Source organism: Mesoplodon densirostris, chromosome 1 (genome assembly GCF_025265405.1).
Source record: "Mesoplodon densirostris isolate mMesDen1 chromosome 1, mMesDen1 primary haplotype, whole genome shotgun sequence".
NCBI classification, from domain to species: domain Eukaryota; kingdom Metazoa; phylum Chordata; class Mammalia; order Artiodactyla; family Ziphiidae; genus Mesoplodon; species Mesoplodon densirostris.
Window position 1 is genome coordinate 128,216,487 of NC_082661.1, and position 20,881 is coordinate 128,237,367.

Below are 20,881 nucleotides of genomic sequence, written 5' to 3' on the forward strand. Positions count from 1 at the left end.
TTTTCTAAATGTGAGACTCTGTTCTCCTTCTTAACTCAGGACATGTGTAGCCATGTTTACAGGACCTTCATAAGTGATATCTTATGATAAGTTTCTTTTTCTGTGTGACTTATTTCACTTAGAATCATCGTACATGAATCCACTCATTTTGCTGCTACTGGTCTTATGACATAGATTTCATGGCTGAGGGATATTCCATCGTACGTAAGTACCACAATTTTTTGAACCATTTTTATATTTCCTGGGATATTTAAGGTGTACCCAAGTTGAGGTTCTTGTAAGCAGTGCAGCCCTCAATTTTGGGGTGGCTCTGTCTTATTGATTTTCAGTTTTCCCAAGGTATATTCCCTAGACTGGAAGTGCCCTTGGCTCTGTAGCTCTGTTGTTTACTTGTTTTAGGGAACACAATGCACTCCTCCAGAGAGCCAGTTGGCAATTTACATCCCGCCCATCAGCATAACAAGGCTCCCTGTTCTCCAGGGCCTGTCTTGCCTTTCTGCTTTTGACACATTTTGTGGATGTCCCTTTTGACCGGTGGGAAGTGATACTTCTTTGTAGTGCAGATTTGCATTGCCCGCTTGCTTGCTTGGCCAAAAAGGGCATATGCGTTTTCTCCGGAATATATTCAGGAGAAAACGCATACGCCCATTTTGGCCAAGTGCATCCTTGTCGAAGTTGTGCCCCTCTTCCTGTGCTTTAAAGGCGATTCCAACGTACCTCTTGAAATCTGTTTCCTGTGATTCTGCCTCGCTTTCAAGTCCGCCTCGTTGCCTTCCCTCAACAGATTTTTGGACGATAGTTGTCCTTTATTACTCTGCCAGTTTGTGAATTGCTGTGCCCCTGAGCTCCATTTTTCAACTCGTATTTTTTGAGCTGAACACAAGTCCAAAATTTTGGTTCAGAAGCTATACTGGTTCCCGGTGGGTGGCTGAGACTTTGGTTAATTCTTCTTCCTGCCGGGAAATTAGAGTGACATGTGCCCGTCCAAATGCCTAACAGCTACTCTCTCATTGGTTTTCCCTCTTCCCTTTCATCCTCTGCCAAATTGGCAACGTGTGTGAACCAGGAGGTTAAAGGGGCTGTCTCTCCAAGTTGGGAGATTGATAGTAAAGCAGTTGGAAAGTCAAACCGGAGCACCAGCAGAGGGACTATTCATTGAGTTTTAGAAACCTTTTGTGTTCACAGTGTGTCCATTCTCTAGGTTTCCCGTACATGTTATTACTGTAGTAATATTCCCTTCAACCTGGAGAGTTGGGACCCATGGAATGGGTGCCATGCATTATTGCTTGAAACGGTCTGCATTTGCTCACCCAATCACACCAATCCTCTCAGTCCCAAGTATCCAGCCTTATGCCACATCCAGCTGTCGTTGTAGATAGGGTCATTCCAGGTTACATCAGAGACCCTGAAGGAATTGTAAGGAATTTCCCTGTTTTTTCGTTTTCTTTTTGAAATTCCTTTTTATAGTGGGTTTGAGCTGATTCTCGCTGCCATGTTTATGCCAGTCTAGACACACTTGATTCCCTTATGGTGACATATCAATACATAGGTTTTAAGATTTTTACTAGTCAGATATATTCCTCTGCGGGAAATATGGGGTTTTGAGTCCCTTTCACTGAGGAAGGTGTAGGTCTTGTCTATTCCATAGTTGGTTTTTGGAACGGTACCTGTGCTTATGTCAAACTGTGGTTTTATGCATCACCCCACCTCTCCTTTCCCCTTAAGCAGGCATAAGAGTGTTTTCTAAATGTGAGACTCTGTTCTCCTTCCTAACTCAGAACATGTGTAGCCATGTTTACAGGACCTTCATAAGTGATATCTTATGATAAGATTCTTTTTCTGTGTGACTTATTTCACTTAGAATCATCGTACATGAATCCACTCATTTTGCTGCTACTGGTCTTATGACATAGATTTCATGGCTGATGGATATTCCATCGTACGTAAGTACCACAATTTTTTGAACCATTTTTATATTTCCCTGGATATTTAAGGTGTACCCAAGTTGAGGTTCTTGTAAGCAGTGCAGCCCTCAATTTTGGGGTGGCTCTGTCTTATTGATTTTCAGTTTTCCCAAGGTACATTCCCTAGACTGGAAGTGCCCTTGGCTCTGTAGCTCTGTTGTTTACTTGTTTTAGGGAACACAATGCACTCCTCCAGAGAGGCAGTTGGCAATTTACATCCCGCCCATCAACATAACAAGGCTCCCTGTTCTCCAGGGCCTGTCTTGCCTTTCTGGTTTTGACACATTTTGTGGATGTCCCTTTTGACCGTTGGGAAGTGATACTTCTTTGTAGTGCAGATTTGCATTGCCCGCTTGCTTGCTTTGCCAAAAAGGGCATATGCGTTTTCTCCGGAATATATTCAGGAGAAAACGCATACGCCCATTTTGGCCAAGTGCATCCTTGTCGAAGTTGTGCCCCTCTTCCTGTGCTTTAAAGGCGATTCCAACGTACCTCTTGAAATCTGTTTCCTGTGATTCTGCCTCGCTTTCAAGTCCGCCTCGTTGCCTTCCCTCAACAGATTTTTGGACGATAGTTGTCCTTTATTACTCTGCCAGTTTGTGAATTGCTGTGCCCCTGAGCTCCATTTTTCAACTCGTATTTTTTGAGCTGAACACAGGTCCAAAATTTTGGTTCAGAAGCTATACTGGTTCCCGGTGGGTGGCTGAGACTTTGGTTAATTCTTCTTCCTGCCGGGAAATTAGAGTGACATGTGCCCGTCCAAATGCCTAACAGCTACTCTCTCATTGGTTTTCCCTCTTCCCTTTCATCCTCTGCCAAATTGGCAACGTGTGTGAACCAGGAGGTTAAAGGGGCTGTCTCTCCAAGTTGGGAGATTGATAGTAAAGCAGTTGGAAAGTCAAACCGGAGCACCAGCAGAGGGACTATTCATTGAGTTTTAGAAACCTTTTGTGTTCACAGTGTGTCCATTCTCTAGTTTTCCCGTACATGTTATTACTGTAGTAATATTCCCTTCAACCTGGAGAGTTGGGACCCATGGAATGGGTGCCATGCATTATTGCTTGAAACGGTCTGCATTTGCTCACCCAATCACACCAATCCTCTCAGTCCCAAGTGTCCAGCCTTATGCCACATCCAGCTGTCGTTGTAGATAGGGTCATTCCAGGTTACATCAGAGACCCTGAAGGAATTGTAAGGAATTTCCCTGTTTTTTCGTTTTCTTTTTGAAATTCCTTTTTATAGTGGGTTTGAGCTGATTCTCGCTGCCATGTTTATGCCAGTCTAGACACACTTGATTCCCTTATGGTGACATATCAATACATAGGTTTTAAGATTTTTACTAGTCAGATATATTCCTCTTCTGGAAATATGGGTTTCTCAGGCCCTTTCACTGAGGAAGGTGTAGGTCTTTTCTATTCCATAGTTGGTTTTGGAACGGTACCTGTTCTTATATCAAACTGTGGTTGTATGCATCACCCCACCTCTCCTTCCCCCTTAAGCAGGCATAAGAGTGTTTTCTAAATGTGAGACTCTGTTATCTTTCCTAAGTCAGGTCATGTGTAGCCTTGTTTACAGGACTTTCATAAGTGATATCTTATGATAAGTTTCTTTTTCTGTGTGACTTATTTCACTTAGAATCATCGTACCTGAATCCACTCATTTTGCTGCTACTGGTCTTATGACATAGATTTCATGGCTGAGGGATATTCCATCGTACGTAAGTACCACAATTTTCTGAACCATTTTTATCTTTCCTGGGATATTTAAGGTGTACCCAAGTTGAGGTTCTTGTAAGCAGTGCAGCCCTCAATTTTGGGGTGGCTCTGTCTTATTGATTTTCAGTTTTCCCAAGGTATATTCACTAGACTGGAAGTGCCCTTGGCTCTGTAGCTCTGTTGTTTACTTGTTTTAGGGAACACAATGCACTCCTCCAGAGAGGCAGTTGGCAATTTACATCCCGCCCATCAGCATAACAAGGCTCCCTGTTCTCCAGGGCCTGTCTTGCCTTTCTGCTTTTGACACATTTTGTGGATGTCCCTTTTGACCGGTGGGAAGTGATACTTCTTTGTAGTGCAGATTTGCATTGACCGCTTGCTTGCTTGGCCAAAAAGGGCGTATGCGTTTTCTCCTGAATATATTCAGGAGAAAACGCATACGCCCTTTTTGGCCAAGTGCATCCTTGTCGAAGTTGTGCCCCTCTTCCTGTGCTTTAATGGCGATTCCTACGTACCTCTTGAAATCTGTTTCCTGCTATTCTGCCTCGCTTCAATTCCGCTTCGTTGCCTTCCTTCAACAGATTTTTGGACGATAGTTGTCCTTTATTACTCTGCCAGTATGTGAATTGCTGTGCCCCTGAGCTCCATTTTTCAACTCGTATTTTTTGAGCTGAACGCAAGTCCAAAATTTTGGTTCAGGACCTATACTGGATTCCGGTGGGTGGCTGAGACTTTGGTTAATTCTTCTTCCTGCCGGGAAATTAGAGTGACATGTGCCCGTCCAAATGCCTAACAGCTACTCTCTCATTGGTTTTCCCTCTTCCCTTTTATCCTCTGCCAAATTGGCAACGTGTGCGAACCAGGAGGTTAAAGGGGCTGTCTCTCCAAGTTGGGAGATTGATAGTAAAGCAGTTGGAAAGTCAAACCGGAGCACCAGCAGAGGGACTATTCATTGAGTTTTAGAAACCTTTTGTGTTCACAGTGTGTCCATTCTCTAGGTTTCCCGTACATGTTATTACTGTAGTAATATTCCCTTCAACCTGGAGAGTTGGGACCCATGGAATGGGTGCCATGCATTATTGCTTGAAACGGTCTGCATTTGCTCACCCAATCACACCAATCCTCTCAGTCCCAAGTGTCCAGCCTTATATCCAGCTGTCATTGTAGATAGGGTCATTCCAGGTTACATCAGAGACCCTGAAGGAATTGTAAAGAATTTCCGTGTTTTTTCGTTTTCTTTTTGAAATTCCTTTTTATAGTGGGTTTGAGCTGATTCTCGCTGCCATGTTTATGCCAGTCTAGACACACTTGATTCCCTTATGGTGACATATCAATACATAGGTTTTAAGATTTTTACTAGTCAGATATATTCCTCTGCGGGAAATATGGGGTTTTGAGTCCCTTTCACTGAGGAAGGTGTAGGTCTTGTCTATTCCATAGTTGGTTTTTGGAACGGTACCTGTGCTTATGTCAAACTGTGTTTTTATGCATCACCCCACCTCTCCTTTCCCCTTAAGCAGGCATAAGAGTGTTTTCTAAATGTGAGACTCTGTTCTCCTTCCTAACTCAGGACATGTGTAGCCATGTTTACAGGACCTTCATAAGTGATATCTTATGATAAGTTTCTTTATCTGTGTGACTTATTTCACTTAGAATCATCGTACATGAATCCACTCATTTTGCTGCTACTGGTCTTATGACATAGATTTCATGGCTGAGGGATATTCCATCGTACGTAAGTACCACAATTTTTTGAACCATTTTTATATTTCCCGGGATATTTAAGGTGTACCCAAGTTGAGGTTCTTGTAAGCAGTGCAGCCCTCAATTTTGGGGTGGCTCTGTCTTATTGATTTTGAGTTTTCCCAAGGTATATTCCCTAGACTGGAAGTGCCCTTGGCTCTGTAGCTCTGTTGTTTACTTGTTTTAGGGAACACAATGCACTCCTCCAGAGAGGCAGTAGGCAATTTACATCCCGCCCATCAACATAACAAGGCTCCCTGTTCTCCAGGGCCTGTCTTGCCTTTCTGCTTTTGACACATTTTGTGGATGTCCCTTTTGACCGGTGGGAAGTGATACTTCTTTGTAGTGCAGATTTGCATTGCCCGCTTGCTTGCTTGGCCAAAAAGGGCATATGCGTTTTCTCCGGAATATATTCAGGAGAAAACGCATACGCCCATTTTGGCCAAGTGCATCCTTGTCGAAGTTGTGCCCCTCTTCCTGTGCTTTAAAGGCGATTCCAACGTACCTCTTGAAATCTGTTTCCTGTGATTCTGCCTCGCTTTCAAGTCCCCCTCGTTGCCTTCCCTCAACAGATTTTTGGACGATAGTTGTCCTTTATTACTCTGCCAGTTTGTGAATTGCTGTGCCCCTGAGCTCCATTTTTCAACTCGTATTTTTTGAGCTGAACACAAGTCCAAAATTTGGTTCAGAAGCTATACTGGTTCCCGGTGGGTGGCTGAGACTTTGGTTAATTCTTCTTCCTGCCGGGAAATTAGAGTGACATGTGCCCGTCCAAATACCTAACAGCTACTCTCTCATTGGTTTTCCCTCTTCCCTTTCATCCTCTGCCAAATTGGCAACGTGTGTGAACCAGGAGGTTAAAGGGGCTGTCTCTCCAAGTTGGGCGATTGATAGTAAAGCAGTTGGAAAGTCAAACCGGAGCACCAGCAGAGGGACTATTCATTGAGTTTTAGAAACATTTTGTGTTCACAGTGTGTCCATTCTCTAGGTTTCCCGTACATGTTATTACTGTAGTAATATTCCCTTCAACCTGGAGAGTTGGGACCCATGGAATGGGTGCCATGCATTATTGCTTGAAACGGTCTGCATTTGCTCACCCAATCACACCAATCCTCTCAGTCCCAAGTGTCCAGCATTATGCCACATCCAGCTGTCGTTGTAGATAGGGTCATTCCAGGTTACATCAGAGACCCTGAAGGAATTGTAAAGAATTTCCCTGTTTTTTCGTTTTCTTTTTGAAATTCCTTTTTATAGTGGGTTTGAGCTGATTCTCGCTGCCATGTTTATGCCAGTCTAGACACACTTGATTCCCTTATGGTGACATATCAATACATAGGTTTTAAGATTTTTACTAGTCAGATATATTCCTCTGCGGGAAATATGGGGTTTTGAGTCCCTTTCACTGAGGAAGGTGTAGGTCTTGTCTATTCCATAGTTGGTTTTTGGAACGGTACCTGTGCTTATGTCAAACTGTGGTTTTATGCATCACCCCACCTCTCTTTTCCCCTTAAGCAGGCATAAGAGTGTTTTCTAAATGTGAGACTCTGTTCTCCTTCCTAACTAAGGACATGTGTAGCCATGTTACAGGACCTTCATAAGTGATATCTTATGATAAGTTTCTTTTTCTGTGTGACTTATTTCACTTAGAATCATCGTACATGAATCCACTCATTTTGCTGCTACTGGTCTTATGACATAGATTTCATGGCTGAGGGATATTCCATCGTACGTAAGTACCACAATTTTTTGAACCATTTTTATATTTCCCGGGATATTTAAGGTGTACCCAAGTTGAGGTTCTTGTAAGCAGTGCAGCCCTCAATTTTGGGGTGGCTCTGTCTTATTGATTTTGAGTTTTCCCAAGGTATATTCCCTAGACTGGAAGTGCCCTTGGCTCTGTAGCTCTGTTGTTTACTTGTTTTAGGGAACACAATGCACTCCTCCAGAGAGGCAGTAGGCAATTTACATCCCGCCCATCAACATAACAAGGCTCCCTGTTCTCCAGGGCCTGTCTTGCCTTTCTGCTTTTGACACATTTTGTGGATGTCCCTTTTGACCGGTGGGAAGTGATACTTCTTTGTAGTGCAGATTTGCATTGCCCGCTTGCTTGCTTGGCCAAAAAGGGCATATGCGTTTTCTCCGGAATATATTCAGGAGAAAACGCATACGCCCATTTTGGCCAAGTGCATCCTTGTCGAAGTTGTGCCCCTCTTCCTGTGCTTTAAAGGCGATTCCAACGTACCTCTTGAAATCTGTTTCCTGTGATTCTGCCTCGCTTTCAAGTCCGCCTCGTTGCCTTCCCTCAACAGATTTTTGGACGATAGTTGTCCTTTATTACTCTGCCAGTTTGTGAATTGCTGTGCCCCTGAGCTCCATTTTTCAACTCGTATTTTTTGAGCTGAACACAAGTCCAAAATTTTGGTTCAGAAGCTATACTGGTTCCCGGTGGGTGGCTGAACTTTGGTTAATTCTTCTTCCTGCCGGGAAATTAGAGTGACTTGTGCCCGTCCAAATGCCTAACAGCTACTCTCTCATTGGTTTTCCCTCTTCCCTTTCATCCTCTGCCAAATTGGCAACGTGTGTGCACCAGGAGGTTAAAGGGGCTGTCTCTCCAAGTTGGGAGATTGATAGTAAAGCAGTTGGAAAGTCAAACTGGAGCACCAGCAGAGGGACTATTCATTGAGTTTTAGAAACCTTTTGTGTTCACAGTGTGTCCATTCTCTAGGTTTCCCGTACATGTTATTACTGTAGTAATATTCCCTTCAACCTGGAGAGTTGGGACCCATGGAATGGGTGCCATGCATTATTGCTTAAAACGGTCTGCATTTGCTCACCCAATCACACCAATCCTCTCAGTCCCAAGTGTCCAGCCTTATGCCACATCCAGCTGTCATTGTAGATAGGGTCATTCCAGGTTTCATCAGAGACCCTGAAGGAATTGTAAAGAATTTCCCTGTTTTTTTGTTTTGTTTTTGAAATTCCTTTTTATAGTGGGTTTGAGCTGATTCTCGCTGCCATGTTTATGCCAGTCTAGACGCACTTGATTCCCTTATGGTGACATATCAATACATAGGTTTTAAGATTTTTTCTAGTCAGATATATTCCTCTGTGGGAAATATGGGGTTCTCAGGCCCTTTCACTGAGGAAGGTGTAGGTCTTGTCTATTCCATATTTGGTTTTTGGAACGGTACCTGTGCTTATATCAAACTGTGGTTTTATGCATCACCCCACCTCTCCTTCCCCCTTAAGCAGGCATAAGTGTGTTTTCTAATTGTGAGACTCTGATCTCCTTCCTAACTCAGGACATGTGTAGCCATGTTTACAGGACCTTCATAAGTGATATCTTATGATAAGTTTCTTTTTCTGTGTGACTTATTTCACTTAGAATCATCGTACATGAATCCACTCATTTTGCTGCTACTGGTCTTATGACATAGATTTCATGGCTGAGGGATATTCCATCGTACGTAAGTACCACAATTTTTTGAACCATTTTTATATTTCCTGGGATATTTAAGGTGTACCCAAGTTGAGGTTCTTGTAAGCAGTGCAGCCCTCCATTTTGGGGTGGCTCTGTCTTATTGATTTTCAGTTGTCCCAAGGTATATTCCCTAGACTGGAAGTGCCCTTGGCTCTGTAGCTCTGTTGTTTACTTGTTTTAGGGAACACAATGCACTCCTCCAGAGAGGCAGTTGGCAATTTACGTCCCGCCCATCAGCATAACAAGGCTCCCTGTTCTCCAGGGCCTGTCTTGCCTTTCTGGTTTTGACACATTTTGTGGATGTCCCTTTTGACCGGTGGGAAGTGATACTTCTTTGTAGTGCAGATTTGCATTGCCCGCTTGCTTGCTTGGCCAAAAAGGGCATATGCGTTTTCTCCGGAATATATTCAGGAGAAAACGCATACGCCCATTTTGGCCAAGTGCATCCTTGTCGAAGTTGTGCCCCTCTTCCTGTGCTTTAAAGGCGATTCCAACGTACCTCTTGAAATCTGTTTCCTGTGATTCTGCCTCGCTTTCAAGTCCGCCTCGTTGCCTTCCCTCAACAGATTTTTGGACGATAATTGTCCTTTATTACTCTGCCAGTTTGTGAATTGCTGTGCCCCTGAGCTCCATTTTTCAACTCGTATTTTTTGAGCTGAACACAAGTCCAAAATTTTGGTTCAGAAGCTATACTGGTTCCCGGTGGGTGGCTGAGACTTTGGTTAATTCTTCTTCCTGCCGGGAAATTAGAGTGACATGTGCCCGTCCAAATGCCTAACAGCTACTCTCTCATTGGTTCTCCCTCTTCCCTTTCATCCTCTGCCAAATTGGCAACGTGTGTGAACCAGGAGGTTAAAGGGGCTGTCTCTCCAAGTTGGGAGATTGATAGTAAAGCAGTTGGAAAGTCAAACCGGAGCACCAGCAGAGGGACTATTCATTGAGTTTTAGAAACCTTTTGTGTTCACAGTGTGTCCATTCTCTATGTTTCCCATACATGTTATTACTGTAGTAATATTCCCTTCAACCTGGAGAGTTGGGAACCATGGAATGGGTGCCATGCATTATTGCTTGAAACGGTCTGCATTTGCTCACCCAATCACACCAATCCTCTCAGTGCAAAGTGTCCAGCCTTATGCCACATCCAGCTGTCGTTGTAGATAGGGTCATTCCAGGTTTCATTAGAGACCCTGAAGGAATTGTAAAGAATTTCCCTGTTTTTTCGTTTTGTTTTTGAAATTCCTTTTTATAGTGGTTTTGAGCTGATTCTCGCTGCCATGTTTATGCCAGACTAGACACACTTGATTCCCTTATGGTGACATATCAATACATAGGTTTTAATATTTTTACTAGTCAAATATATTCCTCTTCGGGAAATATGGGGTTTTGAGTCCCTTTCACTGAGGAAGGTGTAGGTCTTGTCTATTCCATAGTTGGTTTTTGGAATGGTACCTGTGCTTATATCAAACTGTGGTTTTATGCATCACCCCACCTCTCCTTCCCCCTTAAGCAGGCATAAGAGTGTTTTCTAAATGTGAGACACTGTTATCTTTCCTAACTCAGGTCATGTGTAGCCATGTTTACAGGACCTTCATAAGTGATATCTTATGATAAGTTTCTTTTTCTGTGTGACTTATTTCACTGAGAATCATCGTACATGAATCCACTCATTTTGCTGCTACTGGTCTTATGACATAGATTTCATGGCTGAGGGATATTCCATCGTACGTTAGTACCACAATTTTTTGAACCATTTTTATATTTCCTGGGATATTTAAGGTGTACCCAAGTTGAGGTTCTTGTAAGCAGTGCAGCCCTCAATTTTGGGGTGGCTCTGTCTTATTGATTTTCAGTTTTCCCAAGGTATATTCCGTAGACTGGAAGTGCCCTTGGATCTGTAGCTCTGTTGTTTACTTTTTTAGGGAACACAATGCACTCCTCCAGAGAGGCAGTTGGCAATTTACATCCCGCCCATCAGCATAACAAGGCTCCCTGTTCTCCAGGGCCTGTCTTGCCTTTCTGCTTTTGACACATTTTGTGGATGTCCCTTTTGACCGGTGGGAAGTGACACTTCTTTGTAGTGCAGATTTGCATTGCCCGCTTGCTTGCTTGGCCAAAAAGGGCGTATGCGTTTTCTCCTGAATATATTCAGGAGAAAACGCATACGCCCTTTTTGGCCAAGTGCCTTCTTGTCGAAGTTGTGCCCCTCTTCCTGTGCTTTAAAGGCGATTCCAACGTACCTCTTGAAATCTGTTTCCTGCGATTCTGCCTTGCTTTCAAGTAGGCTTCGTTGCCTTCCTTCAACAGATTTTTGGATGATACTTGTCCTTTATTACTCTGCCAGTTTGTGAATTGCTGTGCCCCTGAGCTCCATTTTTCAACTCGTATTTTTTGAGCTGAACGCAAGTCCAAAATTTTGGTTCAGGACCTATATTGGTTCCCGGTGGTTGGCTGAGACTTTGGTTAATTCTTCTTCCTGCCGGGAAGTTAAGGTGACATATGCCTGGCCAAATGCCTAACAGCTACTCTCTCATTGGTTCTCCCTCTTCCCTTTCATCCTCTGCCAAATTGGCAACGTGTGTGAACCAGGAGGTTAAAAGGGCTGTCTCTCCAAGTTGGGAGATTGATAGTAAAGCAGTTGGAAAGTCAACCCGGAGCACCAGGAGAGGGACTATTCATTGAGTTTTAGAAACCTTTTGTGTTCACAGTGTGTCCATTCTCTAGGTTTCCCGTACATGTTATTACTGTAGTAATATTCCCTTCAACCTGGAGAGTTGGGACCCATGGAATGGGTGCCATGCATTATTGCTTGAAACGGTCTGCATTTGCTCACCCAATCACATCAATCCTCTCAGTCCCAAGTGTCCAGCCTTATGCCACATCCAGCTGTCGTTGTAGATAGGGTCATTCCTGGTTTCATCAGAGACCCTGAAGGAATTGTAAAGAATTTCCCTGTTTTTTCGTTTTGTTTTTGAAATTCCTTTTTATAGTGGGTTTGAGCTGATTCTCGCTGCCATGTTTATGCCAGTCTAGACACACTTGATTCCCTTATGGTGACATATCAATACATAGGTTTTAAGATTTTTACTAGTCAGATATATTCCTCTTCGGGAAATATGGGGTTCTCAGGCCCTTTCACTGAGGAAGGTGTAGGTCTTGTCTATTCCATAGTTGGTTTTGGAACGGTACCTGTTCTTATATCAAACTGTGGTTTTATGCATCACCCCACCTCTCCTTCCCCCTTAAGCAGGCATAAGAGTGTTTTCTAAATGTGAGACTCTGTTATCTTTCCTAACTGAGGTCATGTGTAGCCATGTTTACAGGACTTTCATAAGTGATATCTTATGATAAGTTTCTTTTTCTGTGTGACTTATTTCACTTAGAATCATCGTACCTGAATCCACTCATTTTGCTGCTACTGGTCTTATGACATAGATTTCATGGCTGAGGGATATTCCATCGTACGTAAGTACCACAATTTTTTGAACCATTTTTATATTTCCCGGGATATTTAAGGTGTACCCAAGTTGAGGTTCTTATAAGCAGTGCAGCCCTCAATTTTGGGGTGGCTCTCTCTTATTGATTTTCAGTTTTCCCAAGGTATATTCCCTAGACTGGAAGTGCCCTTGGCTCTGTAGCTCTGTTGTTTACTTGTTTTAGGGAACACAATGCACTCCTCCAGAGAGGCAGTTGGCAATTTACATCCCGCCCATCAGCATAACAAGGCTCCCTGTTCTCCAGGGCCTGTCTTGCCTTTCTGGTTTTGACACATTTTGTGGATGTCCCTTTTGACGGGTGGGAAGTGATACTTCTTTGTAGTGCAGATTTGCATTGACCGCTTGCTTGCTTGGCCAAAAAGGGCGTATGCGTTTTCTCTTGAATATATTCAGGAGAAAACGCATACGCCCTTTTTGGCCAAGTGCATCCTTGTCGAAGTTGTGCCCCTCTTCCTGTGCTTTAAAGTCGATTCCTACGTACCTCTTGAAATCTGTTTCCTGCTATTCTGCCTCGCTTCAATTCCGCTTCGTTGCCTTCCTTCAACAGATTTTTGGACGATAGTTGTCCTTTATTACTCTGCCAGTTTGTGAATTGCTGTGCCCCTGAGCTCCATTTTTCAACTCGTATTTTTTGAGCTGAACGCAAGTCCAAAATTTTGGTTCAGGACCTATACTGGTTTCCGGTGGGTGGCTGAGACTTTGGTTAATTCTTCTTCCTGCCGGGAAATTAGAGTGACATGTGCCCGTCCAAATGCCTAACAGCTACTCTCTCATTGGTTTTCCCTCTTCCCTTTCATCCTCTGCCAAATTGGCAACGTGTGCGAACCAGGAGGTTAAAGGGGCTGTCTCTCCAAGTTGGGAGATTGATAGTAAAGCAGTTGAAAGTCAAACCGGAGCACCAGGAGAGGGACTATTCATTGAGTTTTAGAAACCTTTTGTGTTCACAGTGTGTCCATTCTCTAGGTTTCCCGTACATGTTATTACTGTAGTAATATTCCCTTCAACCTGGAGAGTTGGGACCCATGGAATGGGTGCCATGCATTATTGCTTGAAACGGTCTGCATTTGCTCACCCAATCACACCAATCCTCTCAGTCCCAAGTGTCCAGCCTTATGCCACATCCAGCTGTCGTTGTAGATAGGGTCATTCCTGGTTACATCAGAGACCCTGAAGGAATTGTAAAGAATTTCCCTGTTTTTTCCTTTTCTTTTTGAAATTCCTTTTTATAGTGGGTTTGAGCTGATTCTCGCTGCCATGTTTATGCCAGTCTAGACACACTTGATTCCCTTATGGTGACATATCAATACATAGGTTTTAAGATTTTTACTAGTCAGATATATTCCTCTTCGGGAAATATGGGGTTCTCAGGCCCTTTCACTAAGGAAGGTGTAGGTCTTGTCTATTCCATAGTTGGTTTTGGAACGGTACCTGTTCTTATATCAAACTGTGGTTTTATGCATCACCCCACCTCTCCTTCCCCCTTAAGCAGGCATAAGAGTGTTTTCTAAATGTGAGACTCTGTTATCTTTCCTAACTCAGGTCATGTGTAGCCATGTTTACAGGACTTTCATAAGTGATATCTTATGATAAGTTTCTTTTTCTGTGTGACTTATTTCACTTAGAATCATCGTACCTGAATCCACTCATTTTGCTGCTACTGGTCTTATGACATAGATTTCATGGCTGAGGGATATTCCATCGTACGTAAGTACCACAATTTTTTGAACCATTTTTATATTTCCCGGGATATTTAAGGTGTACCCAAGTTGAGGTTCTTATAAGCAGTGCAGCCCTCAATTTTGGGGTGGCTCTCTCTTATTGATTTTCAGTTTTCCCAAGGTATATTCCCTAACTGGAAGTGCCCTTGGCTCAGTAGCTCTGTTGTTTACTTGTTTTAGGGAACACAATGCACTCCTCCAGAGAGGCAGTTGGCAATTTACATCCCGCCCATCAGCATAACAAGGCTCCCTGTTCTCCAGGGCCTGTCTTGCCTTTCTGCTTTTGACACATTTTGTGGATGTCCCTTTTGACCGGTGGGAAGTGATACTTCTTTGTAGTGCAGATTTGCATTGACCGCTTGCTTGCTTGGCCAAAAAGGGCGTATGCGTTTTCTCTTGAATATATTCAGGAGAAAACGCATACGCCCTTTTTGGCCAAGTGCATCCTTGTCGAAGTTGTGCCCCTCTTCCTGTGCTTTAAAGGCGATTCCTACGTACCTCTTGAAATCTGTTTCCTGCTATTCTGCCTCGCTTCAATTCCGCTTCGTTGCCTTCCTTCAACAGATTTTTGGACGATAGTTGTCCTTTATTACTCTGCCAGTTTGTGAATTGCTGTGCCCCTGAGCTCCATTTTTCAACTCGTATTTTTTGAGCTGAACACAAGTCCAAAATTTTGGTTCAGAAGCTATACTGGTTCCCGGTGGGTGGCTGAGACTTTGGTTAATTCTTCTTCCTGCCGGGAAATTAGAGTGACATGTGCCCGTCCAAATGCCTAACAGCTACTCTCTCATTGGTTCTCCCTCTTCCCTTTCATCCTCTGCCAAATTGGCAACGTGTGTGAACCAGGAGGTTAAAGGGGCTGTCTCTCCAAGTTGGGAGATTGATAGTAAAGCAGTTGGAAAGTTAAACCGGAGCACCAGCAGAGGGACTATTCATTGAGTTTTAGAAACCTTTTGTGTTCACAGTGTGTCCATTCTCTATGTTTCCCATACATGTTATTACTGTAGTAATATTCCCTTCAACCTGGAGAGTTGGGAACCATGGAATGGGTGCCATGCATTATTGCTTGAAACGGTCTGCATTTGCTCACCCAATCACACCAATCCTCTCAGTGCAAAGTGTCCAGCCTTATGCCACATCCAGCTGTCGTTGTAGATAGGGTCATTCCAGGTTTCATTAGAGACCCTGAAGGAATTGTAAAGAATTTCCCTGTTTTTTCGTTTTGTTTTTGAAATTCCTTTTTATAGTGGTTTTGAGCTGATTCTCGCTGCCATGTTTATGCCAGACTAGACACACTTGATTCCCTTATGGTGACATATCAATACATAGGTTTTAAGATTTTTACTAGTCAAATATATTCCTCTTCGGGAAATATGGGGTTTTGATTCCCTTTCACTGAGGAAGGTGTAGGTCTTGTCTATTCCATAGTTGGTTTTTGGAATGGTACCTGTGCTTATATCAAACTGTGGTTTTATGCATCACCCCACCTCTCCTTCCCCCTTAAGCAGGCATAAGAGTGTTTTCTAAATGTGAGACACTGTTATCTTTCCTAACTCAGGTCATGTGTAGCCATGTTTACAGGACCTTCATAAGTGATATCTTATGATAAGTTTCTTTTTCTGTGTGACTTATTTCACTGAGAATCATCGTACATGAATCCACTCATTTTGCTGCTACTGGTCTTATGACATAGATTTCATGGCTGAGGGATATTCCATCGTACGTTAGTACCACAATTTTTTGAACCATTTTTATATTTCCTGGGATATTTAAGGTGTACCCAAGTTGAGGTTCTTGTAAGCAGTGCAGCCCTCAATTTTGGGGTGGCTCTGTCTTATTGATTTTCAGTTTTCCCAAGGTATATTCCGTAGACTGGAAGTGCCCTTGGATCTGTAGCTCTGTTGTTTACTTTTTTAGGGAACACAATGCACTCCTCCAGAGAGGCAGTTGGCAATTTACATCCCGCCCATCAGCATAACAAGGCTCCCTGTTCTCCAGGGCCTGTCTTGCCTTTCTGCTTTTGACACATTTTGTGGATGTCCCTTTTGACCGGTGGGAAGTGACACTTCTTTGTAGTGCAGATTTGCATTGCCCGCTTGCTTGCTTGGCCAAAAAGGGCGTATGCGTTTTCTCCTGAATATATTCAGGAGAAAACGCATACGCCCTTTTTGGCCAAGTGCCTTCTTGTCGAAGTTGTGCCCCTCTTCCTGTGCTTTAAAGGCGATTCCAACGTACCTCTTGAAATCTGTTTCCTGCGATTCTGCCTTGCTTTCAAGTAGGCTTCGTTGCCTTCCTTCAACAGATTTTTGGATGATACTTGTCCTTTATTACTCTGCCAGTTTGTGAATTGCTGTGCCCCTGAGCTCCATTTTTCAACTCGTATTTTTTGAGCTGAACGCAAGTCCAAAATTTTGGTTCAGGACCTATATTGGTTCCCGGTGGTTGGCTGAGACTTTGGTTAATTCTTCTTCCTGCCGGGAAGTTAAGGTGACATATGCCTGGCCAAATGCCTAACAGCTACTCTCTCATTGGTTCTCCCTCTTCCCTTTCATCCTCTGCCAAATTGGCAACGTGTGTGAACCAGGAGGTTAAAAGGGCTGTCTCTCCAAGTTGGGAGATTGATAGTAAAGCAGTTGGAAAGTCAACCCGGAGCACCAGGAGAGGGACTATTCATTGAGTTTTAGAAACCTTTTGTGTTCACAGTGTGTCCATTCTCTAGGTTTCCCGTACATGTTATTACTGTAGTAATATTCCCTTCAACCTGGAGAGTTGGGACCCATGGAATGGGTGCCATGCATTATTGCTTGAAACGGTCTGCATTTGCTCACCCAATCACATCAATCCTCTCAGTCCCAAGTGTCCAGCCTTATGCCACATCCAGCTGTCGTTGTAGATAGGGTCATTCCTGGTTTCATCAGAGACCCTGAAGGAATTGTAAAGAATTTCCCTGTTTTTTCGTTTTGTTTTTGAAATTCCTTTTTATAGTGGGTTTGAGCTGATTCTCGCTGCCATGTTTATGCCAGTCTAGACACACTTGATTCCCTTATGGTGACATATCAATACATAGGTTTTAAGATTTTTACTAGTCAGATATATTCCTCTTCGGGAAATATGGGGTTCTCAGGCCCTTTCACTGAGGAAGGTGTAGGTCTTGTCTATTCCATAGTTGGTTTTGGAACGGTACCTGTTCTTATATCAAACTGTGGTTTTATGCATCACCCCACCTCTCCTTCCCCCTTAAGCAGGCATAAGAGTGTTTTCTAAATGTGAGACTCTGTTATCTTTCCTAACTGAGGTCATGTGTAGCCATGTTTACAGGACTTTCATAAGTGATATCTTATGATAAGTTTCTTTTTCTGTGTGACTTATTTCACTTAGAATCATCGTACCTGAATCCACTCATTTTGCTGCTACTGGTCTTATGACATAGATTTCATGGCTGAGGGATATTCCATCGTACGTAAGTACCACAATTTTTTGAACCATTTTTATATTTCCCGGGATATTTAAGGTGTACCCAAGTTGAGGTTCTTATAAGCAGTGCAGCCCTCAATTTTGGGGTGGCTCTCTCTTATTGATTTTCAGTTTTCCCAAGGTATATTCCCTAGACTGGAAGTGCCCTTGGCTCTGTAGCTCTGTTGTTTACTTGTTTTAGGGAACACAATGCACTCCTCCAGAGAGGCAGTTGGCAATTTACATCCCGCCCATCAGCATAACAAGGCTCCCTGTTCTCCAGGGCCTGTCTTGCCTTTCTGGTTTTGACACATTTTGTGGATGTCCCTTTTGACGGGTGGGAAGTGATACTTCTTTGTAGTGCAGATTTGCATTGACCGCTTGCTTGCTTGGCCAAAAAGGGCGTATGCGTTTTCTCTTGAATATATTCAGGAGAAAACGCATACGCCCTTTTTGGCCAAGTGCATCCTTGTCGAAGTTGTGCCCCTCTTCCTGTGCTTTAAAGTCGATTCCTACGTACCTCTTGAAATCTGTTTCCTGCTATTCTGCCTCGCTTCAATTCCGCTTCGTTGCCTTCCTTCAACAGATTTTTGGACGATAGTTGTCCTTTATCACTCTGCCAGTTTGTGAATTGCTGTGCCCCTGAGCTCCATTTCTCAACTCGTATTTTGTGAGCTGAACGCAAGTCCAAAATTTTGGTTCAGGACCTATACTGGTTTCCGGTGGGTGGCTGAGACTTTGGTTAATTCTTCTTCCTGCCGGGAAATTAGAGTGACATGTGCCCGTCCAAATGCCTAACAGCTACTCTCTCATTGGTTCTCCCTCTTCCCTTTCATCCTCTGCCAAATTGGCAACGTGTGCGAACCAGGAGGTTAAAGGGGCTGTCTCTCCAAGTTGGGAGATTGATAGTAAAGCAGTTGGAAAGTCAACCCTGAGCACCAGGAGAGGGACTATTCATTGAGTTTTAGAAACCTTTTGTGTTCACAGTGTGTCCATTCTCTAGGTTTCCCGTACATGTTATTACTGTAGTTATATTCCCTTCAACCTGGGGAGTTGGGACCCATGGAATGGGTGCCATGCATTATTGCTTGAAACGGTCTGCATTTGCTCACCCAATCACACCAATCCTCTCAGTCCCAAGTGTCCAGCCTTATGCCACATCCAGCTGTCGTTGTAGAGAGGGTCATTCCAGGTTTCATCAGAGACCCTGAAGGAATTGTAAAGAATTTCCCTGTTTTTTCGTTTTGTTTTTGAAATTCCTTTTTATAGTGGGTTTGAGCTGATTCTCGCTGCCGTGTTTATGCCAGTCTAGACACACTTGATTCCCTTATGGTGACATATCAATACATAGGTTTTAATATTTTTACTAGTCAGACATATGCCTCTGCGGGAAATATGGGGTTTTGAGTCCCTTTCACTGAGGAAGGTGTAGGTCTTGTCTATTCCATAGTTGGTTTTTGGAACGGTACCTGTGCTTATATCAAACTGTGCTTTTATGCATCACCCCTCCTCTCCTTCCCCCTTAAGCAGGCATAAGAGTGTTTTCTAAATGTGAGACTCTGTTCTCCTTCCTAACTCAGGACATGTGTAGCCATGTTTACAGGACCTTCATAAGTGATATCTTATGATAAGTTTCTTTTTCTGTGTGACTTATTTCACTTAGAATCATCGTACCTGAATCCACTCATTTTGCTGCTACTGGTCTTATGACATAGATTTCATGGCTGAGGGATATTCCATCGTACGTAAGTACCAAAATTTTTTGAACCATTTTTATATTTCCTGGGATATTTAAGGTGTACCCAAATTGAGGTTCTTGTAAGCAGTGCAGCCCTCAATTTTGGGGTGGCTCTGTCTTATTGATTTTCAGTTTTCCCAAGGTATATTCCCTAGACTGGAAGTGCCCTTGGCTCTGTAGCTCTGTTTTTTACTTGTTTTAGGGAACACAATGCACTCCTCCAGAGAGGCAGTTGGCAATTTACATCCCGCCCATCAGCATAACAAGGCTCCCTGTTCTCCAGGGCCTGTCTTGCCTTTCTGGTTTTGACACATTTTGTGGATGTCCCTTTTGACCGGTGGGAAGTGATACTTCTTTGTAGTGCAGATTTGCGTTGCCCGCTTGCTTGCTTGGCCAAAAAGGTCGTATGCCTTTTCTCCTGAATATATTCAGGAGAAAACACATACGCCCTTTTTGGCCAAGTGCATCCTTGTCGAAGTTGTGCCCCTCTTCCTGTGCTTTAAAGGCGATTCCAACGTACCTCTTGAAATCTGTTTCCTGCGATTCTGCCTCGCTTTCAAGTCCCCCTCGTTGCCTTCCCTCAACAGATTTTTGAACGATAGTTGTCCTTTATTACTCTGCCAGTTTGTGAATTGCTGTGCCCCTGAGCTCCATTTTTCAACTCGTATTTTTTGAGCTGAACGCAAGTCCAAAATTTTGGTTCAGGACCTATACAGGTTCCCGGTGGGTGGCTGAGACTTTGGTTAATTATTCTTCCTGCCGGGAAATTAGAGTGACATGTGCCCGTCCAAATGCCTAACAGCTACTCTCTCATTGGTTCTCCCTCTTCCCTTTCATCCTCTGCCAAATTGGCAACGTGTGCGAACCAGGAGGTTAAAGGGGCTGTCTCTCCAATTTGGGAGATTGATAGTAAAGCAGTTGGAAAGTCAACCCAGAGCACCAGGAGAGGGACTATTCATTGAGTTTTAGAAACCTTTTGTGTTCACAGTGTGTCCATTCTCTAGGTTTCTCGTACATGTTATTACTGTAGTTATATTCCCTTCAACCTGGAGAGTTGGGACCCATGGAATGGGTGCCATGCATTATTGCTTGCAACGGTCTGCATTTGCTCACCCAATCACACCAATCCTCTCAGTCCCAAGTGTCCAGCCTTATGCCACATCCAGCTGTCGTTGTAGAGAGGGTCATTCCAGGTTTCATCAGAGACCCTGAAGGAATTGTAAAGAATTTCCCTGTTTTTTCGTTTTGTTTTTGAAATTCCTTTTTACAGTGGGTTTGAGCTGATTCTCGCTGCCGTGTTTATGCCAGTCTAGACACACTTGATTCCCTTATGGTGACATATCAATACATAGGTTTTAATATTTTTACTAGTCAGATATATTCCTCTGCGGGAAATATGGGGTTTTGAGTCCCTTTCACTGAGGAAGGTGTAGGTCTTGTCTATTCCATAGTTGGATTTTGGAACGGTACCTGTGCTTATATCAAACTGTGGTTTTATGCATCACCCCACCTCTCTTTCCCCCTTAAGCAGGCATAAGAGTTTTATCTAAATGTGAGACTCTGTTCTCTTTCCTA